This window comes from Oryctolagus cuniculus, chromosome 3 (genome assembly GCF_051225735.1).
Source record: "Oryctolagus cuniculus isolate XC-2025 breed Fujian yellow rabbit chromosome 3, ASM5122573v1, whole genome shotgun sequence".
NCBI lineage: Eukaryota > Metazoa > Chordata > Mammalia > Lagomorpha > Leporidae > Oryctolagus > Oryctolagus cuniculus.
Genome location: NC_142869.1, coordinates 97,736,168 through 97,755,240, shown reverse-complemented (window position 1 = coordinate 97,755,240; position 19,073 = coordinate 97,736,168). Strand labels below are relative to the sequence as shown.

Below are 19,073 nucleotides of genomic sequence, written 5' to 3'. Positions count from 1 at the left end.
CCCCAAATGTCTGCAACAAGTGAGGGAGGGCTGGGCCAGGCAGAAGCCAGGAGCCTGGAACTCTATCTAGGCTATCTGTCCCTGTCCCTCTCTTTCTCATTCTCTCGGCCTTTCCAAAAAAGTGAAAATAATAAGAAAAAAAATTAAGAGGTGTTATGTCAGTTTCATTTTGAATTTTCTGATCATTTTCTTTATACTAGACGTTGTAAGTTATTAGTAAATTTGTTGCTCCCCCTCTTCGTGGAGGAACGACACAGGACCCTGCGCTGTTCTTTTGTCTGCTCGGCCCTCCCCGGGTTTGCTGCTGGTTCTTCCCGGGTTGGCTACCATCCCTTCCACCTCCGTGGAAGGGCGGTTCCCCCTAGCCACTTTCCCCACTTCCGCGGGGGAGCGGCACACCGCCGACCGGCTCTTCTCGGGGGCTGCACAGGTGTTCCTTCAGATAGACGTTCCTCGTGCATGTTGTCTCTCTCCTCCTTTATAGTCCTCCTCCACCAATCCCAACTCTGCTACCCACATGCCGAGTATGCTGCTCTACTCCAATCAGGAGCAGGTCCTGCAGCTTGTTGGTTGAACTGGAGGCAGCTGTGTAGAAGCTATTTTCTCCTCTCCCAGCGCCATATTGTGGGAGAGCAGATGCATCGAATAAGTCTTAATTCCAGTAACTTAGTCTAGTCCGGGTTGCTCCCCACAAAATTCTTCTTCTACCATAGTTGTAAGAGACCACACATGGGGGACAGGGACTCAAGCACTTGACCCATCATTACTGCCTCCCAGGACATATTAACAATAAGCTGTATCAGGAGCAGAGGAGCCAGGACTCAAATCATCACTCCCATATGGAATACTTAACCCTGTGCACTGTAACACCTACCGCTGGAACTACTCTCTTAAGCTGCAAGACCATGAATTTTAGAAGTCTTGTTGATCGGAATGTCTAGACTACAGCACTCTGCCTTTTTTTTTTTTTTTTTGAATTTATTTTTTATCTACTTGAAAGGCAGAGTGATAGAGAGAGAAGGGGGAGAGAGAGAGAGAGAGAGAGAGAGAGATCTTCCATCTGTTGGTTATAACCAAATGCCCACAACATCCAGGACTGGGCCAGCGCAAAGCCAGGAACCAGGAACCACACCTTGGTGGAATTCTCTCTTGTTCATGGCAGGGACCCAAGTACTTGAGCCATCACTTGCTGCCTCCCAAGGAAGGTGGATGATCAGAAGTAGAGGAGCAGGGCAGAATTGACACTCCAATATGGGGATGCAGGTGTCCCAAGTGGAGGTTTATCCCACTGTACCAGGATATTCATCCCAGCTTTTCTGGAAGTTGTTGTAGACTTGACTTCTAGAAGTTGTGAGTTGCAAAAGATGGCAATAATTTACATGTGTTTGGAGTGGGTATGAGTTGTTTATTTTCTCTCAATAGGTATAATCTCATATAACTTGTAATACAAGAATAATTTTTTTTTGACAGGCAGAGTGGACAGTGAGAGAGAGAGAGACAGAAAGGTCTTCCTTTAGTTGGTTCACCCCCCAATAGCCGCTGTGGCCAGGGCACCGCGCGGATCCGAAGCCAGGAGCCAGGTGCTTCTCCTGGTCTCCCATGCGGGTGCAGGGCCCAAGGACCTGGGCCATCCTCCACTGCACTCCTGGGCCACAGCCGAGAGCTGGACTGGAAGAGGAGCGACCGGGACAGAATCCGGTGCCCCGACTGGGACTAGAACCTGGTGTGCCAGCGCCGCAGGCGGAAGATTAGCCTATTGAGCCACGGCGCCGGTCCTACCTGAAGAATTTACTAATTTTCCATGAAAAGTTTTTTTTTCTAGTAAAAACAAAATGATAAGCAAACTCAAAATAAATTTAACATTAGTACTTAACATTTATTTACTTACTATGTACTTTCAGTTTATTTGAAAGGCAGAAATACAAGGAGAGAGGGAGACAGAGGCAGACAGACAAAGATCTTCTATCCACTGGTTCAATCCTCAAATGCCTGCAAAAGCTGCAGAAGCCAGTAGCTGGCTGAATTTCTCACATGGATGGCAGGGACCCAAGTACTTGAGCCATCACCTGCTGCATCCCACGGTGGGAATTAACAGGAATCTGGAATCTGAAACAGAGTCAGGACTTGATGGGATACAGGCATCCCAAACACCATGTGGACTGCTGTGTCAAATGTCCAAAAATTGTTAATGCTATCAAATTAGTTATGCAGATATAGAGACAGGATGGATTGCCTTGGTTTTATGAAAATATATCTATTTAATTTGCAAATTAAGACTTGGAAATGTACATGAATAGTAGCATATAAAGAAGCTTCCTCCATACATTGGAGTCAATGATTGAGCCATCAATACAATAGCTTCCTGGGTGAGAGAATTACAGTGCTAAAGGCTTAATTAAGAATGGGTCTTTATCACTTAAAAGCTCACATAAAAATTCACGTGACATTGGCGAGTCACAAAAGAGGGCATGTGTTTAGAAATTCTCAGTACATTAGTAAAAAACAAAACCAATTATGCTAAACATTATTTTTATTTAATAAATATGTCACCGTATGTGTTTGTGGTCTCACTTAAATGACATGAGGAGGAGGAGGAGAAGACATTTTTGAAACGTAACTGTGCATGGAAGGCTTAAAGAACTGAATAACACAATATTTGTCATTATGGAGACCTGCATATATCTATGAGCATTGAAACAATAGATTTGGAGAATGGATGGTATTGGGAGGAGAGAAAAAAGTATCAGTGCCAGCATTTTCTGTGGATATGTGTCAGAAGGATATAAACAAATGTATGAGATAAATGCGTTTCTAAAGCTAAGTGTGCTAGCAAACAATTTAACTGGATGTATCTGCCTCTATACTTTTAAGAAGAGGTTAAAATTTGCTCTAAATACATGACATAATGGTGGAGGTGAGATCTGTCTCTAAAAATCTATCATTAAAAATGAACTGGAACTTTAATTGGGTGGGACCTATCACTTCGCAAATATAAAGAAGTGTGAGAAAACCACCCTTACCTTTTTCAGTGCTATTGAATGCGGAATATCTGGTGGTGAAGTGCAGTCGTTATGGTCCAACTGATGCAAGACATGTCAGGCAACTGTTCTCTGCAGGACTAATTGCCTAGATTGTTCAAAGCTAGCTATGGCTGTGACAGCACACTCAGGATCCAGCCTTAAGGAATGAAAAAGCAGGGGAAATTCCACTTGCATACATACAATCAACATCCATTTCTTCACAACAGAAGAACATACATTTTGTTTGCACATGACACAATAATTTGCAAAACGGCTTTTAATTGCAAGACCGCGTATGATAGGGAGTTGGTTCTGGCTCTGGCTGTCAATGGAAGCAGTAACAAGTGTTCATCTGTCCTGGACCAGAGGTCATCAGCCCAATGAGGAGGTCCTTTTCTAGGGGCAGAACTCTTCCCCACAGTGCCTAACAGTTTCCTGGGAATTTTCCTATGAAGCAGATGATGGCCAACCAGTAGCTTTGAGTGCAGTGACTTGGAGGAAATTGGAATCAAAGTGTGTCCCATCACAATTACCCCCACATTCCTCTAAGCTCATCATGGTGCTCCACTCTTGATCCCAGGAGGTTTAGACAACTCTGTTGAAGAAGATGAGAAAACAGGTTTGGAGGATAAGGGCTAAGAGATATTTAGGATCATTTACACTCTGAGTGAAAGATTTTTAAAAGAATTCACAGCGTTGAGGAGGGGGATGTTTTTCACACCTATTTTCACACTTCTGAGGTGATAAGTCCAGCCCTTACAAAATAAATGGCAGGTTTCACACTAAACCCACCCAAGCATATTCCTGTAGTCTCCTAAATAATTTATTCTTTGAGAATCAAGAAGAAAGATGTCTTGCTCAAGCAAGCAGCACAGAGAGGTCTCCATCATCTTTGGTCTGCTTGCTGCCCTCCAGATATATGAAAGATATTCATAAAGTTCATGGAAAACTGGAATTAAATGATATCTTTATTCCAGGACAAAAATATTTCTAAATCCATGCACAGTTTTTTTCATAATATGCATTTTATAAGAACTACTTAGGGTTGGCACCGTGGTGCAGTAGGTTAATCCTCCACCTGCAGCGCTGGCATCCCATGTGGGTGCTGATTCTAGTCCTGGCTGCTCCACTTCTGACCCAGCTCTCTGCTATGGGCTAGGAAAGCAATGGAGGATGGCCCAAGTTCTTGGACCCCTCTATCTGCGTGGGAGAACCAGAAGAAGCTCCTGGCTCCTGGTTTAGGATCGGCCTAGCTCCAGCCCTTGCAGCCATTTAGGGAGTGAACCAGTGGATAGAAGACCTCTCTCTCTGTCTTGCCCTCTCACTGTCTGTAAGTTTACTTCTCAAATAAATAAACAAAATCTTAAAAAAGAGAGAACTTCTTGAAGACCCTTTCATATGCATGGAGTTCACAAATTTTTTGTGGCAAAAATTTTTCTATTTTCATAATCATCTTTTGTGGTATATGTATTTTTTCTTCAGAAGTTTATTTATTGTATGAAATTGAGTGGTACAGAGACACACAAACACACAGAGAGAGAGATACTCTAATCTACTGGTTTACTCCCCAGATGCAACAGCTGGGTCTGGGCCAGGCTGAAGCCCAGAGCCAGGAACTCCATCCAGGTCTCCAAGGTGGGTGGCAAGGACCTAGTTGATCCATCACTGCTGCCTCCCAGGGTCTGCATTAGCATAAAGCTGAATTTAGGAATAGAACCAGGATTTAAATCCAGACATAACAATATGGGATGCAGCACTCCCAAGCAATGTCTCAACCACTAGGCCAAATACCCATCTTTGTTTGAGCTGTTTGTAGCACCATTGTACATGCCATCTTCTGTTTGTTATGTATGGATCTTCATGGTACCATCGCTGTGTTTCCAATGTCTTTTGTTCAAGATCAACAGTTTCTTTGTCTTATTCTTGATCTTAATATTCAGTGAATTAGACAACTGAGTCCATGAATTTTACCAACTGGCTCCATAGAGTTCCTAAATGCCTTAGTTTCTCTTGACCACCATTTCTATCTTACCTTAGTCATTGACATGGAAAAAAATTTTTCATGAACATTCACATGTCAAAATGGCATGCTGGATTACAATCTAGAGTCACAGAATACTATGATTTATCATGTAAGGCACTATCAAAAAGCCAACAGACAGAATTCTTGCCAACACTTAAATCTGTTTCTCACCATTTTTCTCCAGGTAAGGAAGTGCCATCCTAATCTATCCAGGTGTTGAAAAGAAAAACCTTTGGGATTCATTTTTGATTCCTTATTACCTTTACCACCCCATATCCAGTCATCAGTAAATCTTATCTTCTGCTATTCTGAATCTACCCAATTCTCCTTCAAGAGCCACGAATCACTTTAGATTTGTTGATTTTTTAAAAAATCTTAATTTAGATGTCCTTGTAACCAGAGTCATTTTGGAAAATTAATTAATTAATTAAATATGTTGAGAGGCAGAGGGACAGAGGGGAAGGAAGACAGAGTCATCCACTGGCTTACTCCCAAACGCATGAACAGCAGGAACATGTCTCCTACAAGGGTGGTAAGGATGAAGTACTTGAACCATCACTGCTACCCCGGATAGTCTACATTAAGGGAAGCAGGAGTCAGGAGTTGGGGCTAGAACTGGGTAAAGAAGCTAAGCTCTTCAGGGCATCTTATCTGGTGCCTTAACTATGAGGCCTAATGTCTGCTCCAGTGAGCAGAGTTTTGCAAGTGTAATTTCTCAGTATCTGTGATGGGGCTCAAAACTAAAGACATGAAAACCTCTAGAAATTCGCCTGGCTGGTCAGTGCCACACACTGCTGTGGAAGAAAGGAGACTTCTCAGACAGAACTCCAGCAGCACTGCAAGTGCATTCCTACCGTTTCATTCTCAAATGCTGATTGTTCTCTTAGATCAACGGTGAATCACGAATCCCACGTTTATCTAATGCACACTTAGTGAAGAAAACACGTTTTCTAACAACTTAATTTTTAGAAGAATTTCATATCTTTTAGTTGAAATGCTATGACAGATGAGTTACTGAAGATTACATTAGGTCAACCTTAATCAGAGTAGGCTATATCCAGGTTGTATGTAAAATACCATAGACATTTTGAGGCTTTCAAGGTGCCTCTTTGTATAGGGACCCTTTAGGGTTTCACTAGCAACTAGGATGAGTTTGTGTGAAAAGAGAATCTATCTTCTTTTATTGTTTTAGATTATATTTATCATCATCTTATCTTCACTGTGTGCCAAAGAGTTTTCCATGGAATGATTTATTCCAATAATTAAAGGAAGGCAATATTCTTTTGGTGGATGACTGTTTTTTTCTGAGTTATAAAATATAATTTGCTTTTTTCTTTGTACCATTGTTCCAGAAAAGATTCATCTTTAATTAGTTTGAGGTGTACTGTGGCTTACCTTTGTCTCTAAGTAAAAGATATTTCTTTTTCAAAAATGGATGAATTCTGAGTTGACAAAGTAAAAAATCTGCAGAAAGATTAAGAATGCTAATATTTTCCAGAAAGTAATTGTTTCTAAGTTTCTATAATTGAGCTGTTTAGGTATTGAGCACCTATTAAAGAAGCACTTGTTTGCGTTATGTTAAATGTAAATTAGGTGACTCACTTTCTCCATCTTTTTCCTATATTTATTTTTAATCCTGTTCTAAAGCAGGAACTAAGACTAAATGAAATTAAAGCATCCTTTTGGTTTGACTGGTCTAATATTGTTCAAAGAGCTGAGTATGACTCACAGCCTGTCCCCCTTTTATTAGTAATTAAACTGAGACCCTGAAAAATTATATGAGCTCATAATAGCAGATTAAATATCAAAACAGAAGCCCACTGAACAACTCTACTACGTTTAAACTGATACTCTTCAATATTGTCTGCAGATAATTTTTATACTTGATAGTATAGGATGGCTATAGAAAAGCAAAACAATTGAAAACAACCTCTATATGTTGTTTATTTTCATTTTTGTTGTAAAGAGGTTTGTGCTTTGAATGCAAAAGAATATTAGATAAATAATGTGCTTGTAAAATGTGTGGCTTTTGCTGCATTGAAAAATGCTTATGTAGTCTTGTGGTGGTCATTTCTGCTTTATTAAAAGTATTTCCATTTTGTTTTTCTCTTAATCAAAGGAATTCAAGTGCAGTTTAGAAAATGTTAGGAAGTACAGATAAATAAAATAAATAAAGTTAGAAATCACACACACTACCACAACTCTAAAATAACCACTGTTAACATTTTGGTGTTAACATTTTGGTTTATAAGATAGAGTTACAGAGAGAGAGAGGGAGAGCGAGGTTTCATGAATTGGTTCACTCCCTAAATGGCCTCAATGCCCAGGGCTGGGCCAGGCTGAAGCCAAGAGACAAGAGCTTCATCTGAGTCTCCCATGTAGATACAGGGGCCCAAGGACTTGTGCTGTTTTCTGAAGCTTTCTCAGGCTCATTAGCAGGGAGCTGGATGGGAAGTGGAACAATTGGGACTTGACCCAGCACCCATATGGGACGCCTGTTATGCCACAACGCTGACTTCTTATGCATAGTCTTCCAAATAGTTCATTCACATATGTTTATGTACACGTTAAGGAAGAATGCAAATCCTGCTGTAATTTTTAAAATCTATTTTCACTAAAAATTTGTAGTGTTAGAATTATACCGGTGAAATCTGTTCTCTTCATATTATTAGAAATTAAAAATAAAAATAGTTCTAGTCCCGATTGCTCCTCTTCCAGTCCAGCTCTCTGCTGTGGCCCAGGAAGGCAGTGCAGGATGGCCCAAGTGCTTGGGCCCTGCACCCGCATGGGAGACCAGGAGGAAGCGCCTGGCTCCTAGCTTCGGATTGGCACAGTGTGGGCTGTAGCGGCCAATTGGGGGGTGAACCAACGGAAGGAAGAGCTTTCTGTCTCTCTTTCTCTCACTGTCTAACTCTGCCTGTCAAATAAAAACATATATAAAACATTAAAAATAAAAATAATATATACTGAATACATTTCAATGTCATTAAATATTCTTTCACAACACCCTTTGTGTTGGTTGAACTGTTATTTATTTAATCAATCTCCTATTGTTAAGCACTAAGTTTGTTTCCAATCTTTTTAGGATTATAGATATGATTTACATAAATGTTCTATATAGCCAAATATTTGCCCAAGCTTTGGTTATTTACCTAGAGCATATTCCCAGAAGAGGAATTGCTGATTCAAAAATATATATGAAGTTTATGCTTTTAGTTCATTGAGTACACTTTTCTTCACAAGGTCACACTACTTACTGACTAATCTGTTATTTAGCATACTCAAGCCTCACAGCTATTCTTCTTATGGCATCCAAGCTCATTGGCTGCATGGTGCTCCAAGTTGGTAATAAGAGGATAGAAAATACTTTGCTAAATTCTACAATGCTCTCATTATTTCATTTATATAAATTTGGCAGAATAACTTTTCCCCTGTTTGCCTTTGGCTGTTTGTATCTGGTTCTATCTCTGTTTTACTATTCTTCTGCAAGAAGTCTCTAAGACATTGAACAAGAAAGCTTACCAATTTTAGTCTAATATGGTAGATTCACTCTCCATCCAAATTCTGGCAAACATCATCCATTCATCATGAGCCAAGGCAAGAAGGAAGAATGGTGATATTAACCACAAAAATATTCAACGTAACTCTGAAGAAGCACATGTAACCTGTTCACCCACAAAGCTATCATACAAGCTGATGTACTCATCAGTAAAAGTGGCAACGTTTCTGAAGCTCACCCCAGTTTGCTGCTCAGTGGGCATTTACTTTAAAAAGTCTTAACATCGTTTCATCCTTTAATATTCTTGCTTTTCCAAGTCTGTTTCTTCCTCTGCAAATTTTATTATGGAGTATGGTAGAGATTATGCATCACTAACATTTGTAGATTCCAACTTGTAAAAATGCAAACATTGATATGTCTTGATATTTTCATTAATGTCCATAAACCTCTGTAAAAGCATTAAGCCTATTTTTGAAGCATGAACCTGTAGAAAAAGACAATGAAAATGTCACCATTTCAATCAAATCTTCCCCTTCGTCCACCACAAAAAGGGTTTCTAGCCTCAAAAAGGAACTTAGTTCTCGGCAATTTTAGCCTGAAATGCATCTTCAGCTTTTCTTAGACTCTGGCCATCTCAAAATGCAAGTGAAGACAAAGCTGGCCTGTGAAATTAATTTTTGGTGATTGAACTTATATCTTAAAAACTAAGCTGTTTCACTTCCTCATGGAAAAACAAATTTCTTGAAAATAAGTTTCCATTTCACATTTGAATCCCCAAGTGCCTAATCTTGGAAAGGAATCTGTATGGAATGAATGAAATTGTCCTATATTCTATGAGATCAAGATTTTATTACAAGCAACCTACTGCAATAGAGAGGACACAGGTAGGTAGGGGTAAAAATGTCTAGCTTCCAGGCAAATTTGGTGGTGTGCACAGAGGGTTAAGCCACCATTTCAGACGCACACATTCTATATCCAAGTGCCAGTTCCAGTCTCAGGACTCCTCTTCTGATGCAGCATTCCTGACAAAGCACCCTGGGAGGCAGCAATGATGGCTGCCGTGCTTGATCCCCTGGCACCCTCATGGGAGACCCAGATGGTATCCTGGTTTCTGGGTTTGGTCTGGTCCAGCCCTGGCTGTTGCAGGCATTTGGGTAAGTGAAACAGCAGATTGAAGATTCTCAATTATTCTCTGTCTCTCTCTCTGTCACTCCACTTTTCAAGTAGATGAAAATAAATAATAAGCAAATGAATAAATAAATAAATAAATAAATAAGCATTTTAAAAAATGCCCAGCTTCTTCTTGCTGCAGTACTAGTTACTAGGTGTTAGGCAAATTACTAAATCTCTCTGAATTGTAGTTTTCACAGTTATAAAAAATGACCCAAGGGTAGACCTTTGGCCTAGCAGTTAAGATGTTGGTTAAAGTGCTTGCATCTCATATCAAAGTACCTGGGTTCTAGTCCTGGCTCCAGCTCCCAATTCCAGTTTCCTGATGATGTGCGCCTTGGGGGACTGTAGGTGATGTAGTTCAAGTAGCTGATTTCTCGTCACCCATGAGAGAGACTCAGAGTTCCTGGCTCCTGACTTCCTTCTGGCCCACCCCTGGGCATTGCAAGCATTTGGAGAGCAGTGCAGCAGATGAGAGATTTCCTTGTGTATCTGTCTGTCTGCCTTTCAAATAAGGTGAAAAAGAAAACGATGATGCAAATGAATGCTCTCCTCAGAGAATAGGTTGTTTTGAGATCAAGGGAAATATGTGCTAAAACATAATATATCTTGACCAGTAGATTTCAAATGAAAATTCTTATTTTTTTCTTATTATTTTGAAGACATATGTTACTGTTTTCCTTATTAGGATCCTTATTTCCTTTTGCTGGGAAAGGAATGATAACTCAACTTTAGTCATCAATCTTTGTAGGTAATATTTAATTTAATATTAAGAGATTTTTTACTATTTTCAATATTAAAATTAATATTAAGATTTTTTTACTAGAAATTATATTATATGTGGACTTTTTAAATGGTATTTAAGTATTTTTTTCTTTGTTTCTTTTTAACATCAAGGATAACACTGTTGCAGAAATGTGTACAAATCACAGGTGAAGAAGCCTATGTAAATAGTTCCTTGATAAAGGATCAGGATGCCAGAAATTTCCCTTCTACCCAACATTTCCCATTCCAATACAGACCAGGATCCTGGCTTGCAATTCTATCACTTAGTGTCCCAAGGCATCAGATCAAAATGGAGTTGAATAAGGGCATCTGACAAGCTGTGTGATACAGCAAATTGCACAACATCTCTAGAATTTAATTCCGTTTTTTAAAAATAAGGAGGATGACCTTTTAAGGTTCTTTTCAACTTCAACGTTTAATGATTCTAAAGCACACACTCTATATATGGAGGTTAATAGAATATTTATACATCTTCTGTGGTTTGCCAGCTCAGGTGGAACTGCACGGAAGGAGGCTTCTAAAGGAGAGGAGGTCCATCAACTTCATCCCCTGCCATTGATACAGCCAAATCCCTAATGCAACAGGGCTCAGAAGCAGTGGAGATAGGACTGAACTCTGACAGGACTGAGGGAATCAGTCATCTTTTCCACAATGCTCGAAGAATCTCCTTGAATCACTCTCCTGTGCTTGGTGCGTTGTGCAACAACACAGCACACAAAGATCAGAAAATTCTGTACAATTTGATTGTTTTAGATCCACCATTCTGTGGTGGGTTGAATATGGACTTCTGCCATCTAGCAGCTAAACTACTGTTTGATTTGCAATGTGGACCATATAAGTAATTAAAATTTCCTTTTTGCTTGCTACTATAATATCTAGAAGGAACCTATCATTCTATGACTTCTGTCTCAGAAGCTGAGTGAGATGAGGAAGAACAAATTAGGATAACTTCCTCCAAAAGTCAGAACAGTAAGCATTGCCACCTTCCTCTGGTCTTGTGACATGTGTTCTGCCATGGGTTGAGCTGTCTGTAGTGGAACGAGTCCCTTTAAGATGATGGGTTTATTTAATTAAATAGTTTTATTTGATAATATTTCCTGAATGATTTCTTCAAAGGGAACTACTCATTTTTACAGCAACCAAAGACATGTGTGTTCCAGAATCTACATTCCAGGTGACCCAGGGCCCCAAACACTGTGGCCTTGATGGAAAGAACACAAGTCTCTGAGATGCAAGGGACGTGTTACCCCTGTTCCTACTGCTCCAGGCCTGAACCAAGACAGAAATCTTGACTTGTGACCCAAAGTAAAGTCTTCCCCAAAAAGTTCCTGGGGTGAGGTGAGAACTCATGTCTCCTCCTTTCCTTAGGAAGCACTGGAGATAAACACGGGTCCCCAAAGGACAAGAACTGAGTTCTTTCCATTACAGTAGCTCAAAGAACACCTTCATGAGCATGGGTGCCCAGGCATGGTAAGCATAGGTTCACGACACATGATGTCTCACATCTTGATCCAACTTTAAGAAAGACGGGAGCTATATATCCTCTTCTAGAACATGATGGAATGTGACAATCCACTCCTTCTGTAGGAGAAACCCACATTCAACTGAGAATGGTTAGTTGTCTCCCCTGAAGTCTTGTTGAATGAGAAGAATGCTTTCTGTTAGCCTTCATGAAAATGGCTTAAATGAAATTACACTCCCAACCAGCATTTCCTCTGGCTCCTCCAATGTCCAATGAGAAACCCAACCCCCAAATCTAAGCAGCAGACAAGTAGCCTGAAAAATGAAAATAAATTTTTAAATCCAAAAGCCGTGTGCTCCTGTGATTGAAAATCTTTTTCTTAGCGAGTGGGAGTTGCTTTCATCATTGCTGGTCATATGTTTTTGTTTTTCATTTTCTGGTGGAGAAGTTTTCTAGGGTATTTTTCAAACTTTCCAGCTTAGCAAAGCGTTGGCTAAAATTGAAAAGAGAACTAGGCGTTGGGTCGGAGGCAGCATTAGGTTTGTTCTTGGGGGTGGGGGGGGGCAGGTTGCTGACACAGCGAAAATAAGACAAAACATTTGAAACTTCTGGCTTTGTACTTCTCAAATGCCTCTTTTAGAAATCGCTTAAGTCGTTATTAACATCCACCACCCACCTTCCCTTTTTGGTCCTGACATTGGGTAATAATAGATAATGTTGACATATGTTCCCTGCTGGTCAGAAATACTATACTTCTGTGAAAGGTAACATTTTCAAGCTATGACAAAATGTATTTTACTTGGACAGGACATTAGTTATTGGACTAATCTCAGAATGTGGGCTGTGGGGTAAAAGTTTTAACATTTTAGTTGTGGGAGAGAGTTTGTTGGGAGAGTAAAGGCATCAGTATGGGGTGTGTTTAACTTTCACCATTTCAAAAGGTATTGGCTTGGTGTCAAACTCTTATGTCCTTAGGAATGTAAAGGAAACATTTCCAGTATGTATGAAGAACAGCTGTCCATGGACACAGTAACTTTTAAAAATGATTATACCCAACTTTACTGCTGTATGGATTATGGAATCAAAAAATATTTTTTCACTGTGTACCAAAGAATTCTGTTTTACAGGCCAGTTTTGAAGCTTTTAACTGCATGAGACATATGCTGCAGTTCTGTTGTTTGTTCTCCATGTGATGTACTCTGAAATATGTTTTAAAAAAAGAAAAAAAAGAGGAGATAGCAAGAGAGAAAAGAGAGAAACAGAAAGAGAGAGGGGGAAAGAGGGAGAGAGAGAGAGAGAGAGAGAGAGGTAAATTCTTTCATCAAATGTGGTCCTCAGAACTACTTTTGAAACTAATTTAGGGGCTAAGTTAGGAAATGCCCCAGCTGGCTACCATGCTACCAAAGTCTGAACAGCCCTTTGCAAAACTGGAAAAATTGATTTTGTTTTGAAGGCTCACACAGACTTTAGTGTTGTGGAAGTTGGACAGAGTTTTTATTGAATTTGGTCCTTTGTGTTTTATGACAGTCTGAATGGGTGTTAAGATTCCACGAATAAATCTCCTGCCGTTTTTGAAATTTCTGATATAAACATGAGCTCCGTCAATTTGTTCTCTGCACAAATGTCTTTCAGAATGTTAACAAACATGGTGCATGGATGGGTGGGCCAGCCGATGGGGGAGCAGTCTGCCTTACTTGGTAGGACGTTCCAGTGTGATTTTTCTTTTGTTTCTCCATGTTGTGGGCACTGAGAAATGCAGGATGCTGGAAGGAGGGGGAGGTGATGGTAGAGAATAAGGACTTCATGACAGGGCAGCTAGAGCCAGGCTGGTTGGGGAAGTGTTGCTAATGGCTGTCCATGGAAAGTCTGGCCTAGATTTTCAAGGGGATTGTGGACTGGCCCCAGGACATGTATTCGGTATTTCTTTTTCAGTGTCTCAGGTAAATTACTGGGAGGAACACAGGTTGCATAGATGAGAACATAATTTTAAAATACAGTCTTCCTATATTCTGCATTAGCTTGCAATTTCAAAGTGTGCTTGAAACTCAAATGTCAAATTGATAATACCCTAAAATTAGTCTCCAACTAAATACTGTAATTTAAAGCATGCAAACCAAAGGGAAAAAAGTCTCCATTTTATGATAAAAATCATATCATGCACAATATAAACACTGTTGAAAGAGAATCACGATTGAATTTCGGGAATCTGGGCTTAAGCTCCACAATTAACGGTAGTGAAAAATTGCATATTGTGTAATTTGGAGTTTTCTAATGTACAACTATCATTATACCTGTCATTCTGAACCTAGCATTGGGTTCTCATTTTGAAGCATAAGCCCAAATCTTAGTGGTCTGAATCTCATTCTTTAGATATTTAATGCCTAGACCAGAGCTGTGATGACTCCTTTTCATGCACCAAGAAGAATTTATTATCTGGTTAAACTGCCAAACAGTGTCCAGGTCTTTCCCTAGTCTTTACAGAATTGTCTTAGAATGGTGATCTGGCATGTGGAGCCATTCACTTGCTATGTTGTCTCCTACATGCTCTTCTTGGGGGACCTGGTACTAAGACATTTTGTTGAATTTGCATTCATGATGAAATCAACTTACTGATGAAGGTACTTCATCAGAGATTTTGATACAGTCTATTATTGGTATTATAAATTGGGTCTGTTACTTAATGTGCTTCTCTTTGTGGGCCAAATTCTGCCCTCTGTTTCTTGAAATTCCCACTGAAGTAGTAATTACCAAGTGGAAGAATACTAAAAATGTTCAGCCAAATTCTGTTCTAAGTTGCTATCGTGTAACTCCCAATGAAGTTAATTATGACTTAGTAAGAACTAGTGCTTCAGTGTCTTAAGGGCTTTGGAACTCTGTGATGTGCCATCCAAGACACCAGGCCAACAGTCTGCCTTTAAATATCTCATTTTAGGAGGCGAACTGATTCTGTGGAAGGTAAGAAATGGCTAAGCCAGTGGCTACATATGTAATGGGCCTTAAAGAGGAGAATTTAACATCTTTAAACTTGAAGAAGTCTGATCTTTTTGCAGTTTCCCTCTTTGGGGGACAGTCTATTTCACAGAAGCTTTAATTCATTCTAGTGTGTTGAGTCCATTGGTATGAGTTAACTCCTGTCCCATTCTCCTAGCATCTCTGAATTGTAATAATATATAATTTTTATTTCCATTAATTGTAAAGCACTTGCTTAAGTCATCACTGCTTAACTATTATTTCCTGGAGCTAAACCATTATCTTCCTTAAATATAGATGTTTATATTATGTGTAATGTAATTTCTGTCATAAAAATTCATTATAACTTTTCAAAATACTTTGGCTCTCATTTGGCATATGTCTTAGCCTTTTATTATTATTTTTAATGGAAAAAACAGGGCCCTATGACCTGTTAGATAATAGTATAGTGTAGGCCACTAAATAGGCTGCCTGAAGAATTTTGTCCTGGTGCAAACAGTGTTCCTGGGTAGAAGCAGCCTGTTGCCCATGGTTTGGAGTTAACAGAACCCACTATAATTAGGGTCTCCTGCTCAGTTGTTCCAGGATGAGATTTTTCTCTTGCCTGAAGGTTGATATGTGGGGCTGTCCAGATTCTGCAATACTTTGATGAGTATTTGAGGACCCCACTGGCCCAGAAACTAATTTTTATGAGTGTATTAGGAATCAAGCAACTCAAAGAACATGGTGGATAGTGACTAGTTATGTACCCCGTAGGAGTTCACATGCACTAGAGACTGACTCCCTTTAAAAGCCTTTCTAGGCAAGAGCCATAGAACAGTCAACTTGTCCTTGGAGAGGTTGATTGGGTTTGACAAGGACTGATTTTAGCAGCCTTCAGGATTAACCAAGAGTCCGAAGCTGCCTTTCTGTGTGCTGATAACAGAGATATCAGAGCAAAAGAGGCACTGAGCATTCAGTTTCAGAATTAAAAGTGTGGGATATTAGGGCTGGAGGGAGCGTCTTTCCTTCTCCCTTCTTTCTCTCCTGTCTCCCCATCTATCTTCAGTTGCTCCCATCTTCTCTATTTCCTTCTCTCTATCACCATGAACCTCCCATATTTGTTAGGCTTTGTAATGGTCATGCATATACTCCAAGAAAACTTCAGTCCTTGTTCAGGAGAACTCACTTCCTAGTTAAGGTGATGTTTGAGAACAACAATTATAGAATATAGGATTATTAAAGAAGGTACCCAGGGTATGTAAGATTTGTTTTAAAAGATTTACTTTATTTATTTGAAAGGCAGAGTTACAAAGAGAGAGGCAGAGACAAAGAGAGAGAGAGATCTTCCACCCACTGGTTCACTCCCCAAATGGCTGCAATGTCCATGGCTGGGCCAGGCTGAAGCCAGGAGCCTGGAGCTTCTTCCAGATCTCCCAAAGTCCCTTGCACAGGGACTTTGACTATCTTCTGCTGCTTTCCTAGGCAAATTAGTGGGGAGCTGGATTGGAAGTGGAGCAGCTGACTCTGAGCCAGTGCACATAAGTGATATCTGCATTGCAGGCAGCAGCCATACCCTCTATGCCACAATGCCAGCCCCTCTCAGATTTTTAAGAACTTGGCCACTAAAAGGATTGTGCTGTACTCTTTTGTAGTTAAACATGAAAATAAGATTAAAGTGTAAAATCTATGTCATGAAAATCATAAAAATGTGTTTTTATTTATATTTACAAGATAACTATTTCATTGCCTTTATAAAATTTTTAAGATTAAATGATTTCAAATTGATTTTTTAAGAAGACTTATTTATTTATTTGAGAGGCAGAGTTACAGACAGAGAGAGGGAAAGACACAGAGAGAGGTCTTCCATCTGCTGGTTCACTCCCCAACTGGCTGCAACAGCTGGAGCTGGGCTGATCCAAAGCCAGGAGAAGAAACTTCTTTTGGGTCTCCCACATGGCTGCAGGGGCTCAAGCACTTGGACCATCTTCCACTGCCTTCCCAGGCACATTAGCACTGAGCTGGATCAGAAGTGGAGCAGCTGGGACTCCAACTGGTGCCCACATGGGATGACAGCATCGCAGGCAGAGGCTTAACCTACTATGCCAGGGCTGGTGCTGTGGCATAGTGGGTGAAGTCACTGCCTGCAGTGCTGTCATCCCATATGGGTGCCAGTTCTAGTCTTGGCTGCTCCTCTTCCCAACCAGCTCTCTACTATGGCCTGGTAAAGCAGTAGAAGAGGCCCAAGTCCTTGGGCCCCTGCACCTGCGTGGGAGACCCAGAAGAAACTCCTGGCTCCTGGCTTTGGATCGGTGAGCTTTGGATCGACCAATTGGGTAGTGAACCAGCAGATGGAAGCCCCCCTCTCTCTCTTCCTCTCCTTCTCTCTCTGTGTCTGACTTTCAAATAAATAAATCTCAAAAAAAAAAAAAAAAAAAAAAACTACTATGCCACAATGCCGGCCCTTTCAAATTGATTTTTTCCTCAACTTTTTCATGTCCCTCCTGGTCAGCATAGTATGGGCCTAATTACATCATCTGGCAATGAAGACTCCTGACCTAGGCAAGGCTTTCAGAGAAGATTACTACAAGTAGACAGCACTCAGTTTGAATTCTGTAAGCTGTGATGCAGTTGGTAAGGTTCCCTGCTGGGGTTAGGAGAGACAACATAACTTCAGGGTTGGTGTGTGATATGGGCAGATGAGGTTCTCCATGCAAGTACGTTGAAAAAAAAATTGATGCCCATGGTTTGGTGTGGGTGGAGCAAAGAATAGGGATTTGTGGATATTAGGAACTATTAATGGGGAGGATTTCGAGTGCCATTCAAAAAGAATGAAGGAATACTGAGAGTTCTGAGTAAAAGAGCAATAGATTCATGCTTAAAACTCTATCTAGGGAGAGTCTTCTGGATGGGATTGAGGGTAGTAATGGGGAGAGCAGTTAGGGGTTGGCGTTGCTGTTGTAATACTCCCAGCAAGTCATGAGAAAGCTAGAAAGGATATTTCAGTGGTTAAATCTCCGGCACATGCACATGTTTAAGTGACGGGGATGAGAGAGGGAAAGGTATTCACAATGGCATTCCTGTTTCTGGCTTTTGACTTGGTGGTACTTGATTTTATTTACAGAAATTTGGAAAATAAATGAAAAATATGAGAAAGGAGTGATGTATCCTGTTTTTTTTAAGTACATTTATTTTAACTGGGAGAGAGAGAGAGAAGGAAGGAGGGAAAGAGAGAGAGGAGAGAGAGAGAAGAGAGAGAGAATCTTCCAACTGTTGGTTTACTTTCCAAATGTCCACAACATCTGGGAGTCTGAGCCAGGCTGAAGCCAGGAGCCAGGAACTCCAACCAGATCTCCCATGTGAGAGCAGGGACCCAAATATCAGAGCCATCGTCGGCTGCCTCCAGGCCGTCCATTAGTAGGAAGCTGGATTGGTAGCAGAGGCAAGACTGGAACTCAGTCACATCAATATGGAACGTGGACATCTCAAGTGGTAGCTTAACCTACCTGACCACAATGCCCACCTGACGAATCCTGTTTTACACACACTGGATTTGACATCTTCCTGAGATATTAATAGGTGAACTCTATTGACTTACCCCCTAAGATCAATACCACACATCTAGGAGTCGGAATGTTGAAGTAAAAGAGGTTCTGTGGCCTCTCTCTGTGCCACATTAAAGAATTATGACTTTATTTTTGTCCATTTTATTTACTCATGCCTGGCTTCATTTATTCAACATTTGCAGATATCTACTAATATAATATGGATGTGTGTCCACTAGTGTGAATCTCTGTTGATTATGGAATATTTTTTTTTTATTTTTTTATTTTTTTGACAGGCAGAGTGGACAGTGAGAGAGAGAGACAGAGAGAAAGGTCTTCCTTTGCTGTTGGTTCACCCTCCAATGGCCGCCACGGCCAGCACGCTGCGGCCGGCGCACCGCGCTGATCCGATGGCAGGAGCCAGGAGCCAGGTGCTTTTCCTGGTCTCCCATGGGGTGCAGGGCCCAAGCACCTGGGCCATCCTCCACTGCACTCCCTGGCCACAGCAGAGAGCTGGCCTGGAAGAGGGGCAACCGGGACAGAATCCTGCGCCCCAACCGGGACTAGAACCTGGTGTGCCGGGCGCCGCTAGGCGGAGGATTAGCCTAGTGAGCCGCGG

General features: G+C 40.8%; 1 long non-coding RNA gene across 1 annotated transcript; it reads right to left on the bottom strand.

Moving 5' to 3' along the window:
* Positions 1–1,851: 1,851 nt before the first annotated feature.
* LOC138849003 (uncharacterized) lies at positions 1,852–9,171 on the bottom strand. The gene is made up of 2 exons (XR_011387306.2): positions 8,566–9,171; positions 1,852–3,615 (listed from the first exon to the last, which is right to left on the bottom strand). It is a non-coding gene; the product is annotated as an uncharacterized LOC138849003 (long non-coding RNA).
* Positions 9,172–19,073: the final 9,902 nt, after the last annotated feature.